This window comes from Phocoena phocoena, chromosome 8, assembly GCF_963924675.1.
Source record: "Phocoena phocoena chromosome 8, mPhoPho1.1, whole genome shotgun sequence".
Classification (NCBI taxonomy): Eukaryota; Metazoa; Chordata; class Mammalia; order Artiodactyla; family Phocoenidae; genus Phocoena; species Phocoena phocoena.
The window spans coordinates 12,341,612-12,363,965 of NC_089226.1; the positions used below are offsets into that span (position 1 = coordinate 12,341,612).

The 22,354-nt window shown below is 39.2% G+C and overlaps 1 protein-coding gene across 1 annotated transcript in view; it reads right to left on the reverse strand.

Moving 5' to 3' along the window:
* Positions 1–12,085, reverse strand: part of TBCEL (tubulin folding cofactor E like) — an 80,281-nt gene extending 68,196 nt beyond the window's left edge. The window contains exon 1 of the mRNA XM_065881260.1: positions 11,877–12,085. The gene's annotated coding sequence lies outside the window, so the exon portion shown is untranslated. The remainder of the gene's footprint in view (positions 1–11,876) is intronic.
* Positions 12,086–22,354: the final 10,269 nt, after the last annotated feature.

Sequence of the window (22,354 nt, forward strand, 5' to 3'; positions counted from 1 at the left end):
AGTAATTTTCCACAACCATCTTCTGAAACAGCCAAACTGACACTTATCTCTATTTACAGGACATGAAACTGAGGTGACTTGCTCGGGTTTCCGAGGCCCAACCAGCATGCTAAGTCATACTTTCTGTATCCCTAATCTGTTGAGCCATGCTGTCTTCATTGAAGAAAAAAAAAAAAATTCATGTCAACAGTATGTAGCATCATGCACAAATCACAGAAATACAACTTAGTAAAATTTATGAAAATCATTACAGCCAAAATACCTCTTGTAACCATGTCAAAGTAACTGAACCACAAAGCCAAGCAGCAGTACTGATTGGTCTAGTCACCAAAGGGGGAAAAAATATTCTCAACTTCCCTTTCCTGCCAAAAAGCAATAAATATTAGTTTCTTGAATGGATTTGTTTTCATCAGGAGAAAATTGTATACACATGCTATCTTTCAGCTGTGAACACACAAGTTCAAGGTCAATCTGTTCTATAAACTCAGCTGTTTACAGAACAGATTACCCCATCATCTCTACTTGTGAGTAACTACAGAGGCTATCAAGTTAAAGCAAGGCCTCATTAGGAACGGCCTACTAGTTCATCACCCTGCAGCCTTCTAGAGTTTACAGACCATTCTGGCTCACAGCGAAGAAGTGCCAGAATGTAAACGTCAGCCACACAGAGAGGTTGCCAGAGTTTACAGGTTATTAAAAAAATTCACTAGCCCTTTCCATATTTAGTGCTATAGTAGTATTACTGCCCTATGGTGATATTGCCTAGTGGTAATAAGTGCTGGTTCTAGAACCAAACTGCCGGGATGTAAATCATGACTGACTCCACCACTCCATTTGACTACAAGGAGGTTACTTTGGTTTCTAAGTCTCCACTGCCTCACTTATAAAAGGGGTAACGGATAGCCCCTAACCCCTAGCTCATAGGGCTGCTGAATGAATAGAGATAACATGGGTAAAACAGGTCTCATTCCGTGCTTGGCACATGGAGAGCACTCACTAAATACTGGCTTACTATTACTCCTACTGCTACTGCTACCACTGTTACTACTCCCATCACAACCCAGTGAGCGTGGCAGCATTAATGTAGGGCTGGGGACTTATTTACAAACTTTGCTAAATAGATTTGATCTAATATTTTTTGGTCCTGGGCCTATGCTAATTAATGCCAATTAATGATTCAGGCAGTAAAATGTCTGACATTTATAATGTCACTCCTCCTTAACTAGAAGATCTTCCCTTCTCCACCTGTCTAAATTTTATGCATCCTTCAAGGCCCTACTCAGAATATACTTCGGAGATGAAGCCTTTTCAGATACCTCCTGCCATAATGATCTGTTTCCTTTGAGCTGAGCTCATGGTAAATATTTATTGCCTAAAATATTCAGTGGGCAATTAATCAATCACATATTGGCACAGACTCTTTTCATTTTTGTCCCATTATTAACTCATGCATAGTGTTGTGATCTTCTTTTGTTTGTTTAATATCTTTAGACTGTATAGCTCTTGAGGGTAAGAACCATATCACAATGCTCCTTTCTATCTATCATGGACTGGAACTTTGCACATAATTGGCACTCAATGAATATGCTAATCAGTCAGTTTTCTAATCACTTCTGATTGTGCGTATCAAATGTATTTTATAAAGTATGAAAAGCAAGTGTATTAATAAACTCAGCTCAGAGTAGTTACAAACAAAAATGCATCATAGCCACCACTGAATTACTAATTATGTCTACCTCTCCATGGGGATTCCAAAAGTTAAAAGAGATCACATGACAGGGCAATGAATCAGTAACAGAGCCAGAAATGCTTGCTTCTGAGCACAAGCTAAATTCTTCTGCAAAAACTACAGCCACAGTAGATTTAATACTGAATATATAACTTTGGTATCTATACTATATGTCTTATATGCAAGAGTTAATAATTTCTGCCATACTTCAGACCAATAGGCACAATGTAGTAACTAAAGAGGAATATATGCGCATTGCTGGTGAGACTGTAAAATGGAGCAGCTGCTGTAGGAAACAGTGTGACAGTGCCTCAAAAGATTAAACATGGATTTACCATATGATCCAGAAATCCCACTTCTAGGTATATACCAAAAGAACTGAAAGCAGGGACTTGAATAGCTATTTGTACGCCAATATTCATAGCAGCATTATTCACAATAGCCAAAGGATGGAAACAATCCAAATATCCATAGGCAGATGAATGCATAAGCAAAACGTAGTATGTACATACAATGGAATATTACTCAGCTTTGAAAAGGCAATTCTGACACATGCTACAACATGGATGAACCTTGAAGACATAACACTAAGTGAAGCATGCCAAACACAAAAGGACAAATCCTATGCGATTCCACTTATATGCGGCATCCAGAGTAGTCACATTCACAGAGACAGAAAGTAGAATGATAGTTGCCAGGGGCTGGGGAGAGTGGGGAACAGGGAGTTATTGATTAATGGGTACAGAGTTTCAGTTTGGGGACAAAAAAGTTCTAGAGATGGACAGTGGTGATGGTGGTACAGCAATGTGACTGTACTTAATGCCACTGATCTGTACATTTAAAATTGGTTAAAATGGTACATGTTATATATTTTTTACCACAATAAAAGTACTTCAAAAGATAGGGAATAAATAAAATATGTTACACTAAAAAAAAAAAAAAAAGATAAATACAGGTCAAGTCCAAAATGTCTGATTCTTACTCCCCCAGCACAGTTATCAAATTAATGCCAACAATTCACTTAAGGATCTTACACAGTAAATGAGGGATAAATTAGCCAAGTCTCAATAAATGCATTTTGTACGAGATATGGTTTATAATGTATACAATCTTACATTTTTCTTGGATTCCTTTACTGGTGTTCACATGGAAAAATATCACTAATGGATGAGGGAGTAATAGAGTTAACATTTAAACTACAATCTCCAAAGGGACTTGCCTTTATAAAATGTATGCCTTAAGTTACTAATAGTACCGATGAGAAAATATGATCCTCATATAAGTCACAATAATAAGGGTTTAATAATCTAGACCTGTTTCCAACATTTTAAGAATCATGATTCTTTCCTAAAATACTTTTTTTTCCATTTACCTATAACTAAATAATAATACCATGTTATAAATATAATAAAAATATTCTCAAAAATGAACTATCTTCATTGAGATAATGGCACCCGTCAACCAGAACTTAGTATTTGAGAGGTTCATTGAATTAAATCACTATTTTAAAATAAAATGTTATAAATATATGTCTGAGCATAGAGGGAAGGGAGAGTGCTAAAGTTCCTGAAAAACCGCCTCCCCAGACTTCATAATACAGTTGAGCCTCATTATTAGCAAATTCATTGTTTGCAAATTCACCTACTCGAATTAATTTGTAACCCCAAAATCAATACCTGCAACATTTTCACAGTCATTTGCAGATACTTGCAGAGTAAGAAAAAATTTGAGTCCCCTGACAGACGTGTACATTTCCAGCTGAGACAGAACAAGGCGTTGCTCTGCCTTCTTGTTTCAGCTCTCATACTGTAAACAAGTGTCCTTTTCACGGTCTATTCAGTGCCAGGTTTTTCATATTTTTGTGCTTTTTTGTTGATTTTACGATTGAAAAAGGCCCCTCAGTGCGAGGCTGTGTCCCTAAGCACAGGAAGGTTGTGATGTGTCTTATGGAGAAAATAAGTGTTAGATGAGATTTATTCTATCTAACTATAGTGCTGTTCACTATGAATCCGAAGTTAATGAATCAACAGTATATTGAATAAGGTGTCTTTAAACAGAAACACATATAAAACAAAGTCAGTGTATATATGTCCATGCCACTCTCTCACTTCGTCCCAGCTTACCCTTCCCCCTCCCCATGTCCTCAAGTCCATTCTCCACGTCTGTGCCTTTATTCTTGTCCTGCCCCTAGGTTCTTCAGAATCATTTGACATATATATACTACCAAATGTAAAATAGCTAGCTAGTGGGAAGCAGCCGCATAGCACAGGGAGGAGATCAGCTCAGTGCTTTGTGTCCACCTAGAGGGGTGGGACAGGGAGGGAGGGAGGGAGGGAGACGCAAGAGGGAGGAGATATGGGGATATATGTATACATATAGCTGATTCACTTTGTTATACAGCAGAAACTAACACCCCATTGTAAAGCAATTATACTCCAATAAAGATGTTTTAAAAAAACAAAACAAAAAACAAAGTCAGGTATTGATCACTTGACGAAAATGTTGTGTGCAATGACTGGCAGGACCCTAACCCTACATTTCCCCTGGGACCAATGGTTCCGTATTCACTAATTTGGTGTTCACGGCAACTTTACGTAAGTACCATGAATAACAAGAATCAACTGTACTTTGTAAAGAAAACTCTGGAGGAAAAAAAATAGATCAGTGGAATTGAAAAGAGAGCCCAGAAACAGGTCTATGTAAATGTACCTGCAAGCATCATAGACATCAGTAAGAAAAGGTTAAACTACACAAGAACTGTCCCAGGACAAGTGAACATAAATCTGGGAAAAATGAAAGGGAATCCTCATCTCACAACACAGAAAAATTCAATCCAGCTAAAATGTGGAAAGCAAACTTTATTCCTATGAGAAGAAAACAGTTATTTTTTTTTAAATAGGAAAAGAGCTCTAAGATCTTGATTTAGGGAAATATTTCATAAGCAAAATGCAAAAAGGAACCATAAAGGAGAAGTCAAATGAAAACCTTTTGATCATCAAAAGACTTTAAACACAGAAAAAGACAAGCCAAAAACTGGATGATAATTGCAACACATGTAACTAACATGGGGGAACTCCTAAAACCAATAAGAAAAAGGCAAACAACTCAATAGAAAAATGGAAAAGACATGAACAAGTATTTAACAGAAGATAAAATTCAAAAGACCGATAAATATATGTAAAAGATGTTCAAGTTCAATAATTCAGAAACAGAAATTAAAATCTCAACAAACTATCATTTTATATAAATTAGCAAAACTTAAAAATTCTGACAATACCAAGTGCTAGAGAAAATGTGGAAGAATAGGAACCCTTCTATTGCTAGTGAGAGTACAAATACCTTGGAAAACCATTCATCATTGTCTAGTGAAGCTGAAGATGTACATTCCCTGTGACCCAGAAATCCTCCTTCTCAGTGTAAACTCTACGGGAACTTGTAATGTGCACCAGGAGAAAAGTACAAGAATGTCCACAACAACGGTATTGTTTGAAATTACAAAAATCCTGACCAAAAAAAATGCCCTTACGTGCAAGAACAGGCAATTGGATACATTGCATTATATTCATAAAATGAAATGTTTCCACAGCAACAACACATAATACTTGATCATTTGCTATGACTGCTTCCTTATCAACGTGAATGACTTTTAAAAACACGGCTAAATGGATAAAATAATCACAAGAATATATACAGCACAATCCCACTTAAAGAAAATCAAAAAAATAGAAGATTAATCATCGTACTATTTAGCATTACATACATAGGTGATAACTGTAAAGAAAAGTCAGAGAATAAACACGAAATTCAGAACTGTGGTACCCTTGGAGGGTGGGGGGTGTATCATCGGAGAGGGGCACATGGGAGGCAAAAGCAGAATTCTTAATTCCCTCCTCAAACCTGCTTCCTCCTCCGCCAAGTCCCCACCTCCAGAGTTACATTTTTCTCTTCCTCTCACATCCCCGTAATGAACCAACCTCTAGAACACCCTAATTCTGCCCAATTCTTGCCATTTCCTCTACTTTACTCTGGGTTAAGCCTCCATCAACCTCTCACTAGGACTGTTGCAATAGCTTCCTCCCAGGTCACTCATGACCATATAATTCATTCTCCAAGATCATCCAAGTGATCTTTTCAAAATCTAAGTCAAATCATGTCCTTTAAACTGTCCAAAAGCTTCCCTTCACACTCAGAATAAAATCCAAATCTTTATCATAGCCTTCAGGGCTTCATTTTATTTGTTCTGTGCTTACTTCTCTAAACTTACCTCCTCCCACCCTTTTCTTAGCCCACTAGGTTTCGGCCAGCATGGCTTTCTACTTCTCAAACCTGCCAAGCTGATTCCCCCTCTTAAAGCTTTTACAGGAATGCCCTTTTCCTGGCTCTTGGCTTAGCTGGCTTCATCTCATAATTTGAGCCTCAAATAAATGTAAGCACAAATGTTACCTTCTCAGTGAAGCCGCCTCTAACCAGCCCATTAAAAGTGGCACCACATGGGCTTCCATGGTGGCGCAGTGGTTGAGGGTCCGCCTGCCGATGCAGATGCAGGGGACACGGGTTCGTGCCCTGGTCCGGGAGGATCCTGCATGCCGCGGAGCGGCTGGGCCCATGGGCCCGCTGAGCCTGCGCGTCCGGAGCCTGTGCTCCGCAACGGGAGAGGCCACAGCAGTGAGAGGCCCGCGTACCGCAAAAAAAAAAAAAAAAAAAAAAAAAAAAAAAAAAAAAAATGGCACCACTGCCACCAGCAATCACTTATCACCTCACCCTCTTTCATTCTTGACAGCACTTATCCCGATCTATTAATTTAGTGATAAACTCCACCCAGAACCAAAGTCCCACAAAAGCAGGGATCTGTCAGTCCAGTTCAGTGTGGTACAAAGCAGTGTCAGGCGCATGGCAACGAATATCTGTTGGCTGAACAAAAAAGGGAATTTTTACTTTGAATAAATATGAAGTAGTATTTTCTGACAGTGACATGAAAATCACGAAAACCAGTGAGAGGTATTACAGATGGAAAGAAACTTTGAAAATCACTGGAAAAGCATTAATCTAAGAGGAATTATAGTTGAAGCCTTTTCTCAACATTACTAGTACTAGATCACATTCCTAAGGACCATTAACGAATGATTAGTGAAAGTTTCATATAGCCAGAGTCCTGAGTTATGGAGGTGTGGCATCTGTTTAACTCTCCTAATTCAACCTGAGTTCAGTTATGAATCTGCGCTGAAATTTGAGCAAGTTATTTGCCTCGCTACGCCTGCTCTCTCATTTGTAAAATGAAACCATTAATAGCTATTTCATAGAGTCATTGTGAAGTTTAAATGAAAAAAAAAAAAGTGTTTAAAGCATCTAGCTGCACCTGGCCTAGCAAGTGGTCAATAAATCGTAGTTATTATTATGAAAACTGAGTAGGAAAGTCCAGAAAAGTGGGAGAGCTTATGAGTCAAATAACCCCCAGGCACCTTCTGCTTCTAGCGGAGGTAGACTATATCCAATGTACTGGGACCATAGGCCAGGACTAAATCCTTTTCCCTCCAAAAAGAAGACCAATGTACACAAGGGTAATACATAAGTATGGACAAAGCACTTTGAAAACACCAAGGGAGTGACTCTCTTCAAGAAGGTCAGCCACACATAAACCTGAGTCTTAAAAGAGGTCACAGGAATTCCTAGATGAAAAATAAGGGGGAAAGGCACAAATAAGTGCAAGTGAGAAATGCAGTGTGGCTGGTGTGGAGTGTGAGGGAGAAGGGCTGGGAAATGAAGATGGGCCTGCAGGACCAGATGGCAAGAGGCTAAGGTCCTCTGTTTCCAAGTCTGTACTTTATCCTTCAGGGAGATGAAGGGTGTGTGTGGGGGGGAATCTAACATGGTAATTTGGTACCAATCCTTCTAAAGAAGGCAAAACACATCTTTATGAATTTAAACCTAAACACCATATAGGTCCACCAACTGTTATGTCTAAAATGGAAAGTAAATGTTAAGCCTAAGTTCTTGAAAACACGAGCGATTTGCTTACCAATGACCGACACAATCTGTTCTCAAGTTTCATACTTTGATGAGCCTTGTTACCATGATCATCGTGACAAAAGCGGAAAATATCTATGAAGTTCACTATTTACCTTGGAGTATGCTGTTTTTTATGTGACATCATTCAATTCTCACAACACCTTTATAAAAGGTACTATTATTAACCCCATTTTACACATCGGAAAACTAAAGCAAAGAGAGGCTAGTCAGATGGCTAGTGAGTGAAAGAAGATTCAAATCTAGGCTGCCCGACTCCAAAGCCCTCAAATTAAACCAACATGCTGAACTGAAACTGCCGAGTTCATTTACATCATTTGCTAAAAAACTGTATGTGTACCTACTGTATTTTAAAGCATCCCGGCTAGGTCAGCAATTCTCAAGGTTTACTGTATATTAGAATCACCTGGGCAGATTCCTAGATTCTGATTCAGTAAGTCTAGGGCAGAACTTCCAGAGATCTGCAATTTTAACCAGTAGTTCAATCAATTCTGATTCACTTGATCATAGTTCATTCTGATCACCATGAACTATCCTGTGATAAAACGTGTGCTAGATGTCCTAGAGATCTGAGTATATTTGAGCTTCTGTCTCCATGAGTTTACAATCTAAAAGAGACAGGAACAAGATACACAAACAGTAAATACAAAGCAATACAGGAAAAGCAATATAAACAAAACGGCAAGAGAGACTTCAAGGAAGAAGGATCATCTGTAATGAAATGAAGATGAGTAGGATTTCATGAAGAAAGGGAACATGCTTCCCACAGACTCTCAGGAATAATGTTACATACAAAGGAAGGTACGACGAGTAGACAGCTTGGCAGGAACAGAGGATCTGCATTTAGGAATGCAAAAATAATGTCAGTAAAAAGTAGAGGCTGTAGAATGCCCTCAACGTCAAACTAAACACTATGGGCTTTATTCAGTGCTGGCACTGGGAAACCGCTAATGGTTTCTGAGGAGGGAAATTATAAATTACAGCAATACTCTTTGGCAGAGTACTCTGATGAAGCTATGCAAGGTCAAGCAGATGGAGAACGGGAACAGTTAGGCTGTTAGCATTCCAATCCCAAAGAGGTAAAAGCTAGAACACAGCAGTGGCAAAGAAAAAGGGGAGAACGGTACCTCATCAATGAATTGCATGCAGGGCAAAGGCAACAACCACAGCTAAATGATTTCTTCACCCCTTAAGTCCAAACTGTATTACTATCAGTTTCGTATGACTCTTCACAACTTTTTCTGTACAGCCAACTAGGCCCAAAATATACAGAGTTCACTTATTTAAAACACAGCCCACGACTAAGATGTCAGCTAACAGGTCTCTGAGCAGCCAAAATACATGTCACATAGTTGACACACTAAAAAAAAAAGTATTTATATATATTTTGTATTTAACATATATATAAATGAAACAACATTATTCAGAGCTATATAATCTCATTCTACGCAAAGTTCTAACAAAGGTAAGCATCTAATTTCCAAACCCACAGCAGTTTGGAAGCAAATATTAGAAAGGGAAAAGAGCCTGCTATAAGTGGAAATACTTAAAGAGTCTGAGGTTCAAGAGAAGAAATGAAAACTATAAAAAAGCACACACAATCACTCAGGGTAAATTCTCCACAACTGTTTATTGACAGGTACACGTGATTCCCAGAAAAATGAAATGAATGAGAATCTTCCTTAATGTCCCAAACACCTACCACAAAAAGAAAACTTTTAAACATTCTTTAAAGAGAAATATTTAAAAACAAATATTTACCTGATTAGAAGGTAATTTTTAAAGGACGGCCTATACATGCCAGCACAGCCCCTCTCATCAGTGACCAAGACATAGTCAATAGTTAAAGGTAAGAAAGATATATTTTATAACACACAAAGTTTGAAGATAATAAGAGTGCTTTCATAAGGCATCTAATCAAGAATGTGGCCCCACTGGTAAACTTTAATTTGGGCAAGACTTTCCTAATGGCTGCGCCTTTGAATTCCATGTTCCAAATAATACAAAGACATCCTCAACAAAAACTAAAACTATTAAACTGGTCTTAAATATACCCTATAAATGTACCTACTGAAATCAGGCAACATCATTTGACACTCAACGCCCTGTAACAATAGGCTGTGTGACAACTTTTAAAAGGACTTTAAACGTGGCAACACATGAAGGCCTCTCACTTGGTTTACCAACACTCATTAACATTTATTATAATACTACTCATACAAGGACCTCACCTATCTTATAAACAGATGAAAACGCCATTTTATGGGGGGAATTAAGATGTTAACTGAATCAAAGTTATACTTAAGTTTATGATTAAGTTACTAAAGCCATGAACCTGCACCTTTAATCATGTAGAAAAAGTATACCATACATTAATTATTGGAGTAAGGAAGTATGGGTTTCAGCTTGAGATTTTTTAAACAGCAGAAAAGCAAAATTAGTGTATTAACACTGTAAGATTAAAATAAAATTACCTTAAAGATGCTGTAGGGATGAATCAACTATATGGAACTAGGCCTCTCATATTTCTCAGACCCAGCAAAGGACAGAGAAAATTAAAGCACACACTTATTTCAAAAATTTCACAAATGATCAGGCAACATTAAGCTATCAAAGGTTAAGATTATGGTACAATTTGCTACCCCTTATAAATATGTAAACAAATGAAGCAGTCCGTCGCACCAAGTGGGCTCCACTCTACCTCCCCATCCATCTCCTTGTAATCATCCTTGCTCTCTACAAACATACACGAAGACACTAATTGAAGCCAAAGAAATGTGCCTTGGCGAGAGTGTCTGTCAAACTGCAACTTGTGACCCACATAACAATTTAGTGGATTTAGTCAGCATTTTTTAATGGAAAAGAATGAAATATAGTAGAAATGATCAGTATGCATCATAAGTAACAAGGGTAAATACTGCTTTGTGAAACTTTTGTCGGTATGTACTAGATCATGATGTAAAATGTGCTTCTAACTATGGAGCAAAAAGTTTGAAAGCTCCTACCCTAGAGATTTAGGTCAAATGCCTCAGGACTCAAAGGCTGAATGTCTTCATTAGTCCTCCGAACCCACACATAATCTCTTAGCTCAAGATGGACTCGTGGAAACCAATTTAAGAGCTCCAGGGCAGCATAAAAAGAACGGGGACATGCCTCAACTAAACCTGTATCTGGACCTGAAAGAACTGCTAACTTCCCCAAACAACAGACCTAGGCGGTGCCTACAAGCTTCTGGTAGCTTAGCAACCTTCAGAGTAGAGCTCCTCCTTCCTCCACTGACTATAAACAGTTCTAGTCTTCCAACCAACTTTCCTGAACTACAACTTCTAGAACACTGTGCCCCAAGAGAAGACAGTATTAAATCTCCTTCTCGCTTCACCAATTCCCAGTATGTCTCCCTAGAAGAGGACCTTGAACTCTGTACTCCCCATTCTCAGCGGAGAATGAAGCTCCTCACAGATTCTTACCCTCCCCCTTTCCCAGATCCCAGGACGGGGTACCCTCCTCCCAGGCCCCATCCTACTCCAATCGCCTCACTGTCAGTTAATTGTCTTGGGGTCAAAATGATTCTCCCCAAAGTCCTTATTAAACTACCGCATCCTTCTACCAGCCCCCGGAAGGGGCAGGCCTAGAGTCCCAAGAGCCTGGGAATGCCAGTCCGCTCCTTGCCCCACCAAACCTCCCTCGGGAAACGTCCTTTATTTTATTTTTTATTTTTTGATATTTTTTTTGCTTCAGTGGTTCTGAGGCAAGTTTCCTATTTCCCCAGCAGCCCCCGAGTCGTCTCCATCTCCTACCAGTCAGGGGGCATCTCCTCATCCCCCACTACCCCGGGGCACAGTGATTAGTCCGGATTCTCAGGAATTCGGACAGGCTCCCCCAAGACGCCAACCCGGGCCCCGACTCCCTCTCCCAGCCCAGGCCCTCCCCGCGCCGCCTCAGCCCAGGCCCGGCCCCATCTTCCCTCCGACCGGGCAGATGTCCCATCCTCCCCTTCGCCCACGCAGGCCTCGTCCCGCTCCGACTTCTTCCCGCTGTTTCCTCGTACGGCACCCCGGCTCCGGAGGGGAGCCCCTCGGGCCTCGAGAACCCGGAGGAGCCGGCAGGCCCGGGCTCCACTCACCCCTCAGCCCGGGAGGCGGGGGAGCTGCTGCGGCGGCTCCTCGGGCTGCGCCTCTCCTCCCCCCTCCCGGCCGCAGCCGTGGCCGCCGCTCAGCCTCCGGCCTGCTCCCGGCCGGCTGCAGACCGGATCCGCTTCACCTCGTCCCCCACTCCGGCCGCCGGAGCCCAGTGTCCTGCATTGACCCGGAAGCAGCTTTCCCGGCCCAACAACAACACGTGACCCCGTCGCACGTGTCACGTCCGCTGCGTGAATGGGAGGGGGCGCCGGAGGAGCGGGTCCTCCCCGACCGAGCTGGGGTTGCCATGGCGACGGGGATGTCTGTGCCGGCCTGGTCGACCGTAGAAACACACCTCATCTGCTCTTTCTCTTGCCCGTCATGAGGGGACACCCTGGGTGCAAAGGATGAGTACAAATTGTCAAATCAGAGTGGAATAGGGGCAGGTCAGAGCAGAGCCCGGGCCTCTGCGAGGGTGCTGTCTTACAGAAAAGGAGCATTAAGTTGAACCTTCCAGACTTACTTAGGATTTTGTCCTGATTCTGTCACTAGTTTGCCGTGTGACCCTGATCAATTCACTTACTGTCTCTGTCTTCAGTGTCCTCAATAGCGAGCTCTAGGCTGTAATCTAATACAGTCCCAAGATGCTTTTGTGTGAGGATGCGGTAGTGCTCTGGCCTTTATTCTGTGTCCTCTTCACAGGGCCTGTGGCATCCTGAGCTTTCGGTGCTCCAACACCTTCGTAGTAATAGCATCTTCGCCTTATTGAGCCCCTTCCAGATAACAGGCACTGTACATATGCCACTTCTAATTTTTACCACCTTCCCAAAGTAGGTATTTTATAGAATTCAAAACTGAACTTCATAGAGGTTAAGTGATCTGCCCAAGACCATTAGTAAAAATGACCAGGCTGAGATTGGAATTCAGGTCAATCTGGCACGAAAGTCAAATCCATGCATTTCACATTATGCCATACTATTGCTCCAGCTCCATACATGCTATGTCTTACTGTTTAGCTGTGATTGCTTAGTACTTCTCTGACCATTTCTTTTGCAGGAATGTACATGAAATAGGGATGGTGCTGGCTGATCCTGAAGAGAATTCAGCCTTATAAGGATATTTTAGCTGAAGCACTAGGAGTTGACAAGGTCTACGTGCATAAGTTGTGTGTGCTTTCGTGTAGTGTGTGTCAGGGAGAGGTGAGGGGTTGTGATGTGCATGCACGTGTATTTATTGGCTCATAGAGTGGGGAAGACAAAATTCTTTACAAGGGACTCCGTGGCAGTTCCTGGGGACTTACTTTTCTTATTGTATTTTGTCTTGATTTGTCCCATTGGTAGGGCTTAGGGAAATTTGAAAAAAAAAAAAAAAGCCTGAAAGAGATAATTAAAGAAACTGTCCTGGGGCTTCCCTAGTGGCGCAGTGGTTGAGAGTCCGCCTGCCGATGCAGGGGACACGGGTTCGTGCCCCGGTCCGGGAGGATCCCACATGCTGCGGAGTGGCTGGGCCCGTGGGCCATGGCCGCTGAGCCTGCGCATGCGGAGCCTGTGCTCCGCAACAGGAGGGGCCACAACGGTGACAAGCCCGCGTACCACAAAAAAAAAGAAACTGCTCTGAGGATCATGGGGAGGGTGAGCCAAGCAGTGGGGCTTAGGTTGCTGAGGTGGGGGCCTCCCTCCTCCTTCTTCAGAGAACAGAGCATCTTTCTGGCACCTTAGGATGGATGGCTTTGGAAGCACCAGGATTGTTGGCATAACCAACATCTAAAGTCGCCTCAGTGGCAAGGATCATGAGAAGAGCTGAGTAGACTATGCACAGAGGAAGAAGAGTGAGGCGGATGCTGCGTGGATACTTCACTGATAGACTTACTTGTGAGCTCAGGTACCCTTGGGGACACCCAGAAATACGCAGGAAGTTAGATGTCCTGTGAGCAACTAGGAAGAAAGGCAAGAACCGTGGGTCATTACTGTTAACAAATTCTGTGTACAATGTATATAACTACATATATGAGTAATGTATATGATTGGGTGTGATTAGTTACAGTCAGCCCTCCGTACCCCTGGGGTTCCACATCCACGGGTTCAACCAATCGCAGGTAGAGAATATTCAGAAAAAAGAAAATTCCAGAAAGTTCCAAAAAGCAAAACTTGCATTTGTTGTGCACAGGCAACTATTTACATAGCGCTTATACTATATTAGGTAATATAAGTAATCTAGAGATGATTTAAAGTATACTGGAGGATGTGTGTGGGTTATTTGCAAATACTACACCATTTTATATAAGGGACTCCAGCATCTGCGGAGTTTAGTGTCTGCAAAGGTCCTGGAACAATCCCCCACAGATATCGAGAGATGACTGTGTATGCTTCCATGTTTCTTTGAGATATCCTTGACTTAATTTTCTTTCATTCCCTTCTCTCCCCTTATAGTGAAAACTCCTAAAGACAAGATCAATGTCTCTACCTATCCCTGGTCTATCTCCACAAGATAGGCAGAATTATCTTTCTAAAACTCATGTGTGATCGTGTTCTTCCCTGTCTGCTCTTATTCTATACCGCCCTGTTCAATCTGGTAGGCACTAGCCGTATGTGGTTATTTAAATTTAAATGAATTAAAATTGCATTTCCTGAGTCACATAACACTAGCCACATTTCAGGTGCTCAGTAGCTATATGTGACTAGGACTATCATATTGGACACTGACAATATAGACTATTTTCATCATCACAGAAAGTTCTCTTGGGCAGTGCTGCTCTAGACTCTCAAGCCCTCATGTGTAAGTTCTTTGGGAATTTGCTTCGCTGAACCCTTTGCTTGAAACATTATTTTTCCACCTCCTTGAGACGGAAAATTATATATAATTGCTTATTTTCTTGTCTCCTTGACTAGCACATAAGCCTTAATGAAGGCAGGAGCTAGATCCATCTTGTTCACAGTTGATTCCCTATTATCCCTAAAGGACCGTTATAGACAAGGAGACAGTTGATAGGGAAGTAAAATGAGAGAAAGTAACAGAAAGGCAAATTTCTGGTCATTTTAATAGAAATTGTTGGTAATTTAATTGTTTTGACCTACAAACAGCAATTTCATATAGTTCAAGCTAATAATAAGGAAGGACTTCTGAAGAATTGGAGTGCTTTAGTCGGTTCTAATGAGTTCACCGTTACTGGGATAGGCTAAGCAAAGACTGGGATAGGTTAAGCAAAGGGGAAATCTGTTAGAATGTTGTATAAATAATTCCTGGATCAGTTGGACTAGTTAACTAGTCAACTAGTCCAATTCTAAGATTCTAAGTCTATGGTCCTCCATCCAGCTCTTTAATTCAGGGCTGAGTATGCTATAACAATAATCATAGCTACTTTCTGAGTTTTTATTATGTGCCAAACATGCCCCAGATATTTCACATAGATTATTTCCTTTAATCCTCACAAAGATTTTTTTTAATTAATTAATTTATTTTTGGCTGCATTGGGTCTTCGTTGCTGCGCATGGGCTTTCTCTCTAGTTGTGGCGAGCGGGGGCTACTCTTCGTTGCAGTGCACAGGCTTCTCATTGCGTTGGCTTCTCTTGTTGTGGAGCATGAGCTCTAAGCGCGCGGGCTTCAGCAGTTGTGGCACACAGGCTCAGTAGTTGTGGCTCACGGGCTCTAGAGCTCAAGCTCAGTAGTTGTGGCGCACGGGCTTAGTTGCTCCGTGGCATGTGGGATCTTCCCGGACCAGGGCTTGAACCTGTGTCCCCTGCGTTGGCAGGCAGATTCATAACCAGTGCGCCACCCGGGAAGTCCCTTACAATGATTTTTGTGAAGTACATTTGGTGCCATCAGATTTGCCAGGTAAGACTCAGGTTAAGTGATATACCCAGCAACATACAGTTAGTAAATGGCAGAGGCTGAATTCATATTTAGGTAGTCTGACACCAGAATCTGAGTTCATAATAATGGGATATAGTAATGATGGGCTATAGTTCAACAGGAAGTTTCAGTCAGATTTTTGCATGTTCTTCTAATTCAACAAATGGTTATTTTATAATGGATGTATGTCTTTCACCTAGCTAGGTGGTTTGGGGAAAACAAAGACCGATAAGGCATCGTCCCTAAAATGTAGTTGGAAAGATAATGCATATGCCCAAATAGCAGTGATACAGGACAGTTAAATGTCTATTATTTTAAAAGGGGATTTAGGGAGTCATCTTCTTAGCTGAAGACCTCTCCCAAGTAGGCAAAAGGATAAGGACAGAATTATATGAGAATTCAGTATGAACAGTATCAGTACACAAATGGGAACACAGGGGAAGAGAAAAACAACTGCTTCACTTGAGAGAATAATGGCTGGTTTCGAAATTGAGAGTCTGCAATGCTAGTCCTGGTTTTCCCACTAGCCAGCCATGTCGCTTGATCTCTTTCTGCCTTAGAGCTTTATCTGTCTGATAACCTGAATTAGATAAACAACCATGGTGAATACATATAATATTTTACATGTATATATTTTCAAGAGGAAGTACCATAGTTTCCATGAGATTCCCAGAGAAATCACTACTCAAAAAACTTTTAGGCTACATTATAGCTTTAAATTCTGCAGTTCTGAGATTCTGTACTTTATTTTGGTCAACATTATTGACGTATCTGTCAGGAAATGGACTGTCATGCCAAGCTTAATGACCAAGCAAAAGGCAGAAATATTTTTAGTTTAACCTGGAGACTCATACCTAGAACTAATTAGAAAGCATCAGGATTTTCTTACTGGGCAGAATATGGTCTTAATAAAAACAATTTGTTCTGCTATGTGCATAAATGGATCAGTCGTAAGAAGCTTAATTGTCAAGGAGGCTTTACATTTATTAAGATCATTTGTAACAAATTGCTGGAAACGTCACTAAACCCTCTTAGTTTTTATATTTCTGTGTGTATAATATACACAGAGAAAACTGTACATACATGAACAGTTCAATGAATTGTCACAAAGCAAAAACCCATGTAACCACCAGCCTGTCAAGTCATAGAACAAGGCCAGTTTCCCAAAGTCTCCCCCCAGTAACTACACCACCGTTCTCTCCAAAGTTAACTACTATTCTTCTAATATTGTCGCGTATTTTTCCATTTTTAAACTATATAAATGAAATCAAATGAGATGACTTCCTTCACTTAACATGGTGAATCTTCCACGTTGTTGCCTATAGCTGAAGTTTATTCATTTTTGTTGTTAAATAGTATTTCGTACTATAATCCACCACAATTTATTTATCTGTTCCACTATTGAAGGATGTTTGGGTTGTTTCGGGCTTTTGACTCTTACGCATAATGCCGCTATGAACATTCTTGTACTTAATTTTCAGTGCACGTATATACACGTTTCTGTTGGGAATATACTCAGGAGTAAAATTGATGGGTCACAGCTTCAGATCAGCACTGTCTAGCAGAAATATAGTGCAAATCAAGTCACATAGGTAATTTAAAATTTTCTAGTAGCCACATTAAAACTTAAAACATGAATATTAGTCATGTACTTTACTACTCCAATATATCCAAAATGTCATTTTAATGTCATCAATATGAAAATTATTAATTAGGTATTTTACATTCTTTCATATATTGAATCTTCAAAATTCAGTGTGTATTTTACCCTATTACAATTTGTACTATCCACAGCTTAAGTGTTCAGTAACCAAATGTGGTACTATTACTACTACCTCTTAAGTGTTCAATAAGCAAAAGTGGTACTAACTATTACTACTACTTCTTAAGTGCTCAGTAACCAAATGTGGTACTAACTATTACTACTACCTCTTAAGTGTTCAGTAACCAAATGTGGTACTAACTATTACTACTACCTCTTAAGTGTTCAGTAACCAAATGTGGTACTATTACTACTACCTCTTAAGTGTTCCATAACCAAATGTGGTACTAACTATTACTACTACCTCTTAAGCGTTCAGTAACCAAATGTGCTACTATTACTACTACTATATTGGACAGTGCAACTTTGGATTATACTGCCAAACAGTTTTCCAAAGTGCCTGTGCCAATTTACACTTCTTTTTTTTTTTTTTTTGCGGTACGGGGGCCTCTCACTGCTGTGGCCTCTCCCGTTGCGGAGCACAGGCTCCGGACACACAGGCTCAGCAGCCATGGCTCACGGGCCCAGCCACTCCGCGGCATGTGGGACCCTCCCGGACCGGGGCACGAACCCGCGTCCCCTGCATCGGCAGGCAGACTCTCAACCACTGCGCCACCAGGGAAGCCCCCAATTTACACTTCTGACAGCAGTGTACGAGTTACAATTTTTCCACGTCTTCATCAATACTTGGTATGGTGCGTCTTTTTAATTTTAGTCATTTTGATGGTTGTGTAGTAGTATCTTATTCCATTTTAATTTGCATTTCCTTAATGATAAGGTGGTTGAGTATCTCTTCCTATGCTTATTGGCCAATTGATATTCTCTTTCATGAAGAGTATGTGTCCTTTTATTCTACTGAGTTTGTTTTTTTCTTATTGGTCTGATAAAATTAGTTGAAAAGTATTCTCTCTTTTTCAGTGAAGTAAGTCAGAAAGAGAAAAACAAATATCGTATATTAACGCATATATGTGGAACCTAGAAAAATGGTACAGATGAACCAGTGTGCAGGGCAGAAATAGAGACACAGATGTAGAGAACAAATGTATGGACACCAAGGGGGGAAGTGCCAGGGGGGGCGGTGGTGATGGTGGGATGAATTGGGAGATTGGGATTGACATATACACACTAATATGTATAAAATAGATAACTAATAAGAACCTGCTGTATAAAATTAAATTTAAAGTTAAAAAAAGTATTCTCTCTTTTTCTATTCCCTGCAAAAATTTGTGTATTATTGGCATCATTTGTTCCTTAGATGATTGTTTGAGTTCTCTGGTAAAGCCATTTTGACCTAGAGTTCTTTATATGAAAAGTTTTCAATTACAGATTCACTTTATTTCATAGTTAGGCATTATTCAAATTTTCCTACTCTTCCTTACACCCATTTTAGTAAGTTGTAGTTTTCCAGGAATTTGTTCACTCTGCTTAAGTTTTCAAATATATTAGCATAAAGTTGTCCATGATATCCTATTATCTTTGTCAGAGCTACAGGACCTATAATGACATCTCATTTTTATTCTAGGTAATGGTTACTTATGCCATGTCTTTTTCCTTGATTAATCTCACCAGTTTTATTGGTCTTCTGAGAAAATCAATGACTGGTTTTGTTGAATCTCTCTGTTATATTTTTCCCTATTTTATTATTTTCTACTTATTTCTTTATTATTTTCTTCCTTCTGCTCTTATTGGGTATAATTTACTGTTCTTTTTCTAACTTTCTTCTTTTCTCTGATGCATTTAGAACTACATATTTGCCTCTACATACAGCTTTAGTTGAGTGCCATAGTTTTGATATGCAGCATTATCATTCAGTTTTAAATATTTTCTAATTTCTTTAGTCCATTGATATGACAGATTACATTAATTGATTTTTTAATTGAGATATAATAACATACAACATTGTGTAAGTGTTAATTTGATACATTTATATATTGTAATATGTTTACCACCATGGCGTTAGCTAACACCGCCATCATCTCACATAATTATCACTTCTTTTTTGTGGTGAGGACAGTTAAGATTTAGTCTCTTTGCAACTTTAAAGTTTAGAATACAGTATTGTTGACTATAATCACTTTTCTGAGCACTAGATCTCCAGAACATATTTATCTTCTAGTTGCAAGTTTAAGTACCCTTAAATAACATCTCCTTAATTCCCCCACTCCCCAGCCCCTGGTAACCAACATTTTACTCTGTTTCTACTACAAGTTTGGCTTTTTCAAACTCCACATATAAGTGATATCATACATTATTTGTCTTTCACTGTCTGGCTTATCTCATTTAGCATAACACCCTCAAGTTTCATCCATGCTGTTGCAAATGCAGGACTTCCTTCTTTGTCATGGCTGAATAATATTGCATTGTGTATATGTACACCACATCTTCTGTATCCATTGACAGACACTTAGGTTGTTTACATATCTTTGCTTCTGTGAATAATGCTGCAATGAACATGGGAGTGCAGGTATCTTTTGGATATCCTGTTTTCATGTCCTTTGGCTAAATACCCAGAAATGAGATTGCTGGATCATATGGTAGTTTGATTTTTAATTTTTTGAGGAATTTCCATACTGTTTTCCATAGTGGCTGAACCAATTTACATTCCCACCAACAGTACACAAGGGTTCCCTTTTCTTCACATCCTCACCAACACTTGTTATCTCTTATCTTCTTGATAATAGTCATTCTAACAAATGTTAGGTGATATCTCATTGTGATTTTGATTTGCATTTTCCTGATGATTAGTGGTGTTGAGTATCTTTCCAGGTACCCGTTGTTCATTTGGATGTCTTCTTTGGAAAAATAGATGTCCGTTGGGAAAAATACCTATTCAAGTTTTCTGCCAATTTTTAAATAAGATTGTTTGATTTTTGTTTATTGATTTGTATGAGTTATTTTAAATTTTGAATATTAAGCCCTTATTTGATATGTGGTTTGCAAATGTCTTGTCTTAGTCTGTAGGTTGCCTTTTCATTTTGTTCATTGTTTCTTTTGCTGTATAGAAGTTTTTAGTTAATTGTAGTCCCACTTGTTGATTTTTTTATTTTGTTGCTTGTGCTTGTGCTATAACATATAAAAAAATCATTGCCAAGATCAATGTCAAAGACCCTCTTTCCTATGTTTTCTTCTAGGGGTTTTACAATATCAGGTCTTATGTTTAAGTCTTTAATCCAGTTTGAGTTGATTTTTGTGTATGGTGTAAGATAGGGGCCCAACTTCATTTTTCTGTATATCCAGATTTCCCAACACCATTTGTTGAAGAGACTATCCTTTCCCCATTGTATATTTTTGATTATCTTGTCAAATATTAGTTGGCCGTAAGTGCAGGGGTTTATTTCTGGGCTCTTTATTCTGTCCTGTTGGTCTGTGTGTCTATTTTTATGCCAGTACCATATTGTTGTAATTATTATAGCTTTGTAATATAGTTTGAAATCAGGACCTGTGGTGCCTCCAGCTTTGTTCTTCTTTTTCAGTATTGCTTTGACTATTTGGAGTCTATAGATGGCTTGGGTAGTAGGACATTTTAACAATATTGACTCTTTTGATCCATGAACACAGGATATTTTTACATTTTTGTGTGTGTCTTCCTCAGTTTTTTTCATCAAGTCTTGTAGATTTCATTGCCTCAAAACAAGTCTTAGCAAATTTAAGATTGAAATCATACCAAGTATCTTTTCTAACCACAGTTATGTGAAACTAGAAATCAACAACAAGAGGAAAACTGAAAATTTACAAGCATGTGTAAACTAAACAACACACTCCTAAACATCTAACTAATGGGTCAAAGAAAAAATCAAAAGGAAATTTTAAAATGTCTCAAAATAAATGAAAATCAAAACACAATATACTAAAACCTATAGGATGCTGCAAAAGCAGTTCTTACAGGTAAGTTTGTAGTGACAAATTCATATATTAAGAAAATAGAAAGATCTCAAATAAGCATCCTAACCTTATACCTCAAGGAATTAGCAAAAGAATAACAACTAAGCCCAAGGTTAGCACAAGGAAGGAACTGACAAGGATCAGAGCAGAAATAAGTGAAATAGAGACCAGAAAAACAATAGAAAAGATCAAGAAAACTAAGAACTGATTTTTTTTTTAAAGATAAACAAAATTGACAAACCTTTAGCTGGTTTGACTAAGAAAAAATGAGTGAAGACACAAACTTCTAAAATCAGAAATGAAAGTGGAGTTATTACAACTGATACCACAGAAATATATAGGATCATAAAAGACTACTATGAACAATTATGTGCCAACAAATTGGATAAATTTATCTCCCCAAGTGGATAAATTTCTGGAAATATACAACTACCAAGACCGAATTGTGAATAAACAGGAAATTTGAACAGACCAAAAAGGAAATTGAATCAGAAATCAAAAACTTCTCAACACGAAAAGCCCAGGACCACATGGTTTCACTGTTGAATTTTATCAAACATTTAAAGAATAATTAAGGCCAATTCTTCTCAAATGCTTCCAAAAAATTGAAGAGGAGGGAACACTCCCAAACTCATTTTACAAGAATAGAATTATCCTGATATCAAAGCCAGTTAAGGATACTACAAGAAAAGAAAACTATAGACCAATATCCATGCTGAATATAGATGCAAAAATTCTTAACAAAATATTAACAATCTGAATTCAACAACACATTAAAAGGATCATACACCATGATCAAGTGGAATTTATCACTGGGTTTCAAGGATGGTTCAACTTAGGCAAATCAATAAATGTGATACATCACATTAATAGAATGAAAGATAAAAATCACATGATCATCTCAATAGATGCAAAAAAAAAGCATTTAACAAAATATGACATCTTGCATTATAAAAACCCTCAATAAGTGGGGTATAGAAGGAACATACC